Consider the following 6,997-nt stretch of genomic DNA (forward strand, 5'->3'; position numbering starts at 1 on the left):
AGCCAGAGAAGATCAAATTGGGGCCCCCTCTGGAGTCCAGGGGCCCTCTTATCCAGAGTTAGAAGAGATACTGCTTACAGCAAAGGTCTGTCACAAGGAAAGACTCCTCTGGGCTGCCTGGAACCACACTGCTGGTGTGAACCCCCACTGCTAACCTCACCACACTGGGACATCACCCTCTTAAGAGGCCAAGTCTAGGTGATATCATTCAATGGCCAAGCCAAAGTCACCTGTCTTCCCCAAAGCTACTCTAGGCAAGAAGAAACCCCCCTTGGGCTTCCTCCCAGGATCATGGTACAGAAGAAAGGGAATGTACAGAGGAAAACCGGGGTGCTATGAATAAGGGTGATTAGTTGGATAACCCCAAAACAAACATTTACAGCTGTCCCTTAGGACTCTAGGATTCTTAATGGTTGTGTACTCTGTGCTACATCTAGTAGCATTACCATTGCCAAACACACCTAACAAACACTTCTCTAGTCAATACCAATTTGGGGAGGGGTATACCCATCTCTATAACCTCAGAGGACAAAAAGACATTTATTTTATTTAACTACTGCTGGCATCTATCCACTTTGCTATACTGTTTCATGTACTTCACCTCAACCTCAAAGGTCTCTATTCTCTTAGAACTTATTTATAAGTAAGTCAGAGAACAGTTATGCACCACATAGCAACATTTCAGGCAACAATGGGCCACGCACACCATAATAATATAGTATTATCATCGAACAATTATAATTATTATATATAATAAATCTATAATAGTGTATATATATTTTGACTGTACTTTTTCTGTGTTTAGATACGCAAATACTTCCCATTGTGTAGCAGCAGTCAGCACAGTAACATGCTGTACAGGCGTGTAGCCCAGGAGCCGCAGTCTGCAGTTTGTGGCCTGAGTGCATAGTAGGCTCTAACACATATAGATCCTATCATGCTCACATAAAGATGAACTCGGTTAACAACGCATTTCTCAGAATGTATTCCTATTGTTAAGCAATACACAACTAACTAAGTAAAGTACCATAGACTATCCACTGAAAATCCCTCTGATGAGCACAGGACTCCAAGAGTCCTTTGTATTGCAGAGGACAAAGCCAGTTCTAGTTTACAACTGGGCTACAATGGGACAGGAAATAGACACATCCACTGTAGCGCTTTCCTGACACCAATATCCATCCTGAGCACACATCCAAGACCCTCGTCAGGGAGGGAAACAGCAAAAAAGTAGTTCGGAGCATCACAGAATCCTCACTGTATTATTGCGAGGCAGCTCGCACTGTCACAACCAACTACCAGAGATGGGTGGCTCAAACAATAGAAAATGTATTTTCTGACAGTTCTGGAGGCTAAAATTTCAAGTCAAAGTGCCAACTAATCAGTTTCTGATGAGAGGTCTCTTCCTGGCTCACAGACAGCCACCTTCTCACAATGTTATTTACGTGGCCTTTCTTAGGTTGAGAGAGGGAGAGAGAGCAAGCGTGCTTTCTGGTGTCTCTTCTCAGAAGGACTCTAATCTTATGGAATAGGGGCCGCACCCTTATGGTCTCATTTAACATTCATTACTTCCTTAGAGGCCTCATCTCCAAACAAAGCCTTACTGGGGGTTATGGCTCAACATACAAATTTAGGGGAGACACAGACATTCAGCCCACAATACAATATCCTTGAGTTTTGGTGTCTATTTCTACATTTATTAAAAAAGAGGGGTCCAGGCATTAGTGTGCCAAAAAACAAAAATTATTGAATGAAAGCTTCACGTACACATGCACATACACAAGGCGGGGCGGGAAACCATTAGAAACTAGTAATACTGTAATGACCAATACATATCCTTAAGTGCTAAAAGCAAGTTGATGAACATTGTGATGAGCATGATACTAACTCTGTAAAAGTAAGGAGAAATTACATACACATGCATACTTGCACATGTCTGAAATATTTCAGAAGATACCTGAACAAAGTGATAAAAGCAGTGGCAGGAACTGGTGGTTTGGGCCAAGGAGTATAAGGGCATTTTTCACCAATTCTCTGGTGCAGTTCAGCCTGAAAAGTGTTGTGAAAGCAAACGAAAGTTGGGGCACACTGGTTTACAATATTGCCCCACCCATCTGCAAAAGAACAGAACATATACATATATTATCTATTCAAAATTTTTTTAAAAAGAGACAGAAATGCATTTGCACTTAAAGCAATAGGAAAATGAGCTGCAGAGTGTACCAGCCACACCTAACCCCTTTCAGAGGACATATGTCTTTTATTCCACCTCCAAGGACCAAATCCTTCAGCAGATGGGCTGGTTTTAAAGAAATCAGTGGGGAATCCATGAGTAATTAAAGCCTGGAATTTGCTTCCAGAATTTGTTTCTTTTGTTTTCTTTGTTTCCTGTTTATTTCTCATGCAGTGGAACCCCAAGAATCAGCAACATTATTTTCTAACCTTTGGAGAAATAACTAAACGTGGGCCAAGCAAACCCTAAGAAGCCAAGAGGCAAAATATCATCATATACTTTTTAGTTGCGGGAGAAGCACAAGAGGAAGCACCAAATGTTTCAGTCAAATTGTAGGAAATTTCTGAAACATACTCAGAAACACAGAACAAATCTGTTAAAGAGAAAGGGAATTTGAAGTAATGGCAAAGGTGAACAAGGGCCATTATGAAAAAGAAATTAAAATCCACAAGCCTCCTAAAGGAGAAAGAAAAAAGGAATTCAAATAATTGTTCTATTGACTAAATACAATGTAATAGCAAAATTATAGGATTTTGTTGACATTCTGAATATATCCAAATAAATACTTTTTTTTTGGCAACAAAGTCTCCCTCTGATACCCAACCTCGCCTACAGCAACCTCAATCTACCCGGGCTCAAGCAATCCTCCTTCCTCAGCTTTCTGAGTAGCTGGGCCTACAGACACACACTATGATACCTGGCTCATTTTTTCTATTTTTAGTAGAGACAAGGTGTCGCTCAGGCTGGTCTCAAGACTCCTGAGCTCAAGTGATCCTCCTGCCTCAGCCTCCCAGAGTGCTAGGATTTAAGGTGTGAGTCACCATGCTTGGCCAATAAATACATTTTTAATCAATAAAAAAGGTAAGAAAGATGTTATCTATTATTTGAAAAAGCACAAGAATCCTCTAACATTGCTTAAATAATTATCTTCAGAGATTTACTCTTATCTGTTAAAAACATGAAGAATAAAAGCACACTTGGTATTTTGCTCCGAAAACCATGAAGGGGGTAAATAAAGCTTCCAGAGTGCTACAATGGTACCAGATAGGGATGCCCTGATTTCCATCATTGCACTTGATTCTGAGGCTCTGGCAGGATCCTTGACTGGCTAACTGTGATTTCTAGCAATTGCCATGTTAAACAAGAACAAGAACAAGAACGGGGGGCAGGTTTGAGTCCTCATTAGCAGGCAGCCACTTTCTCTCAAAAGAAACCTACCCTGGGATATCAGCCCTTCATCACTGCACAGAAGAAAAATGTGAGTAAACAGAAAAGTGGGAAACAAAGGTAAAACAGAGCTAGGAGACAAATTACTAAAGAGGATGCCTCTGTCCCCCCAAAAAGAACAGGCAGAAGGGGCAGCAGCTTTGTGACTGACACTTGGGTGTGGACACTTCAGAAACTTCATCTGCATTAACCCTTACAACAACTCGAGAAGTGGCTGTTACTGTCCGTGTCTTCCAATGAGGAAACAGGAAACCCTGGCCCAAAGCCACTCAGCTTTAAGTGTGTAAGGCACTTGGATGGGGTGGGGGTGGGATGGCCCCAAATCTCCCTCCTGCTCCTATTTTCGCTTCTATCAGGGTCAACCTAGTTTCACATATGGCCTGTACTCCCTTGCGCTCATGTTAATTTGTAAGATTGTCCTACATTTTTCTTTAGAGAATGACTCAATTTGAAGATACTTCATCACCAGGGCACAAACATCTTTTCTAAGTGGGTACTGTTTCGGCTAATTAAGGAAGCCTGGACATGGAACAGCCTGGGAGGGCAGTCTCTGACTCACCCTCTTTGGCTTCATCTACGAAAACGGACCCTGAGGATTCAAAAGAAGAGCATGATACAAAGCAGGACTGGGCACCACCCTTCAGCTTGTTGGAAAACATTTGAACATGGCTTCTGTCTGACCCAGAAATAACTCTTCTACAACTGAAATCTGTTTAGACACTCATTAAAAATATCTCTGCCTCTTCTTTCTCCCAAAGTGCCTCCAGAGCCACAGCAAATCTCAAAGCTCAAGTATTCCAGAATGCTTCCTCCCATTGGCAAAGAGGACTAAAGCTATCTAATTTTAGGGTCTAACAGTTGGCATGCAATTAAAACTATATTTATTATCGGCCTCAGAGGAGACTAATTTATTTATGGGTAAATTAGGATCATTGTAATATAAACATGCTCCCACGGATCAGGAATTTGCTGTGCTCAACCAGGGACAGGAGAACTCTGCCACTTTTACAATACGGGGCTTATTGTTTCAAAACAAGCAAAAGATCATACACCTTTCGTCCATCTTGTAACTTCAGTCCCAGTGATGCAGCAGGTTTATAGCCAACACCGTCTATGTACATATTTTAGCATTGGTAATGGTCTGAGGTATTTGATGATAGGAAACCATAAACAAAAAGTTTGTTCTCCTTCCTGAAAAGAAAGGAAATCAAACTGGTGCTAAAGTTCAAACTGATAGTATTTTGTTTCTGTTTCTGGTTTTGTTTTTTGCTTTGAAAACTTTACCGATTTAGAACAAGATAGAGGAATCTAACTGTGGTGGCTTATTCTGTGTCACGGATTTGCTAAAATAGAGGAAAGCAAATCTTATATTTCAACAAGGAGAAAAGAAAAGTAAATAAAATCACTGATAGCGTGTTATTGTTGTTTTCCTGAGCACAGGGTTACTGTGATACTCCTGCCTGCCAATTCTGTTTCATCTCCACGAGTTTTCCAATGAAATCAGAGTATGTCCTCACCTCCAACACACTGGTTTTATAAAAAGATTACAGCATAGAAAAAATACAAAAAGCACGTGTTGTTCCCAGCTTTTAAAAAACTATATCACAATGTTCCATGTGGGGTAACACATTTTTTTCTTCAACTTATTTTTGTGTTCTGATGTAGGAAAAGCAGTCTGAAACATACAGCTGGGACTTGGTTTCATAGCTGTGTCATGTCATCTCCTTTGCCCAGATTGAGGACGTAGGATTTTTGGTGACCTGTGACGAGGTTCTCTTGGTTATTCCCTTCTGCTCCTTCTTTTCCTGCCTCATGCACTGTTAGGCCTTGGCCCTGGTGTAAGTACTTCCACGGGACTAGAACCTTCCAGGTCAAAGGCATCCAGCAAAAAGAGAAGCAGAGAGGTGGTAACTACCCTTGAGCACTCATCCCGCACCCACAGAGTCGCCCTCCCCTGGGGTCAGTCTCATTAGGAAGCGCCCCGAGCATCAGCCTACCTCTGGCCACGTCTCCTCACTCCCACTCTGTCCCTGGTCCCAGCCTCCTCCATCCAGGGCCTCCCGAAGGTTTCCCAGCTTCTGCTCACAACTGATTCTCCAGGCAGCAGCCACAGTTAGCTTTCAATAACAAAGCGCATGTCAGGACTTTCTTGTGGCTTCCCGTGACAACCAGAATAAAACACAAAGTCCTCCTCATGTCCTACAAGGCCTGCTATTAAAGCATGGTCAGGAGAGAAAGGAAAGCGCGAGGACCATGCGCCACCACCAGTGCAGCCGAGCCGGAGCCCCGAGGAGCCCCGAGGAGCCGCGAGGAGCCCCGAGGAGCCGCGAGGAGCCCCGAGGAGCCCCGAGGAGCCCCGAGGAGCCGCGAGGAGCCCCGAGGAGCCCCGAGGAGCCCCGAGGAGCCGCGAGGAGCCGCGAAGAGCCCCAGGAGCCCCGAGGAGCCCCGGACCGCCGCCCCGTCCCTCCTTCCCGCAGTCGGTCGTCCGCGTCCTCGGACCTGTGCCAATTATTTAAAACACGGTGGATTACTATGACGTTCTAGGCGTGCAGAGACATGCTTCAGCCGAGGATATTAAAAAGGTGTACCGATAACTGGCACTAAAGTGGCACCCAGATAAAAACCCTGAGAATAAAGAAGAAGCAGAGAGAAAATTCAAACAAGTAGCTGAGGCGTATGACGTGTTGTCAGATCCTAAAAAGCGGGACATCTATGACAAATATGACAAAGAAGGATTAAACGGTGGAGGAGGTGGAAGTCATTTTGACAATCCATTGGATTATGGCTTCACATTCCGTAAGCCTGAGGACGTCTTCAGGGAATTTTTTGGTGGAAGGGACCCCTTTAGATTTGACTTCTTTGAAGACCCATTTGAAGACTTTATTGGGAACCAGAGGGGTCTCCGAGGAAGCAGAAACCGAGGAACAGGGTCGTTTTTCTCTGGCTTCAATGGATTTCCACCTTTTGGAAGTGGATTTTCTTCTTTTAATACAGGATTTTCTTCATTCGGGTCGCTAGATCACGGGGGTCTCACTTCATTCTCTTCCACATCAGTTGGTGGTAGTGGGATGGGCAACTTCAAGTCTATATGGACTTCTACGAAAATAGTTAATGGCAGAAAGATCACTACAAAGAGAATCGTGGAGAATGGTCAAGAAGGAGTAGAAGTTGAGGAAGACGGGCAGCTCGAGTCCCTCACAATAAATGGTAAGGAGCAGCTGCGCTTGGATAACAAGGGACTCAATGCACGCGTTACAGAAATGTTAACTGTAACAAGCATCATTTGAAGATTAACAGGAACTTTTTTTTGAAGATTTCAAACAAACTCGACTTTCAATATCACTGTACCTAATCTGAGTATTTATAAACAGCTCATCGGAGCCATTTTTGTCATAGACTTTTGAGTTTATTGTTGGGACCACATAATAGGACCATTTGTCTTTAAAATTGTTGTAAATTTCTGTGTGCACTTTTTTTATTAAACGTACCCCAGGTGAGCCCCGACTCCTCAGTAGTGGTAGAACAGAGTGTGCACTA

The 6,997-nt window shown here is 43.3% G+C and overlaps 1 pseudogene; it reads left to right on the top strand.

The window, feature by feature from the left end:
* The first annotated feature begins 5,976 nt into the window (after positions 1-5,976).
* LOC128568485 (dnaJ homolog subfamily B member 6-like) lies at positions 5,977-6,747 on the top strand (annotated as a pseudogene).
* The last annotated feature ends 250 nt before the right edge of the window (positions 6,748-6,997 follow it).

This window comes from Nycticebus coucang, chromosome 17, assembly GCF_027406575.1.
Source record: "Nycticebus coucang isolate mNycCou1 chromosome 17, mNycCou1.pri, whole genome shotgun sequence".
NCBI lineage: Eukaryota > Metazoa > Chordata > Mammalia > Primates > Lorisidae > Nycticebus > Nycticebus coucang.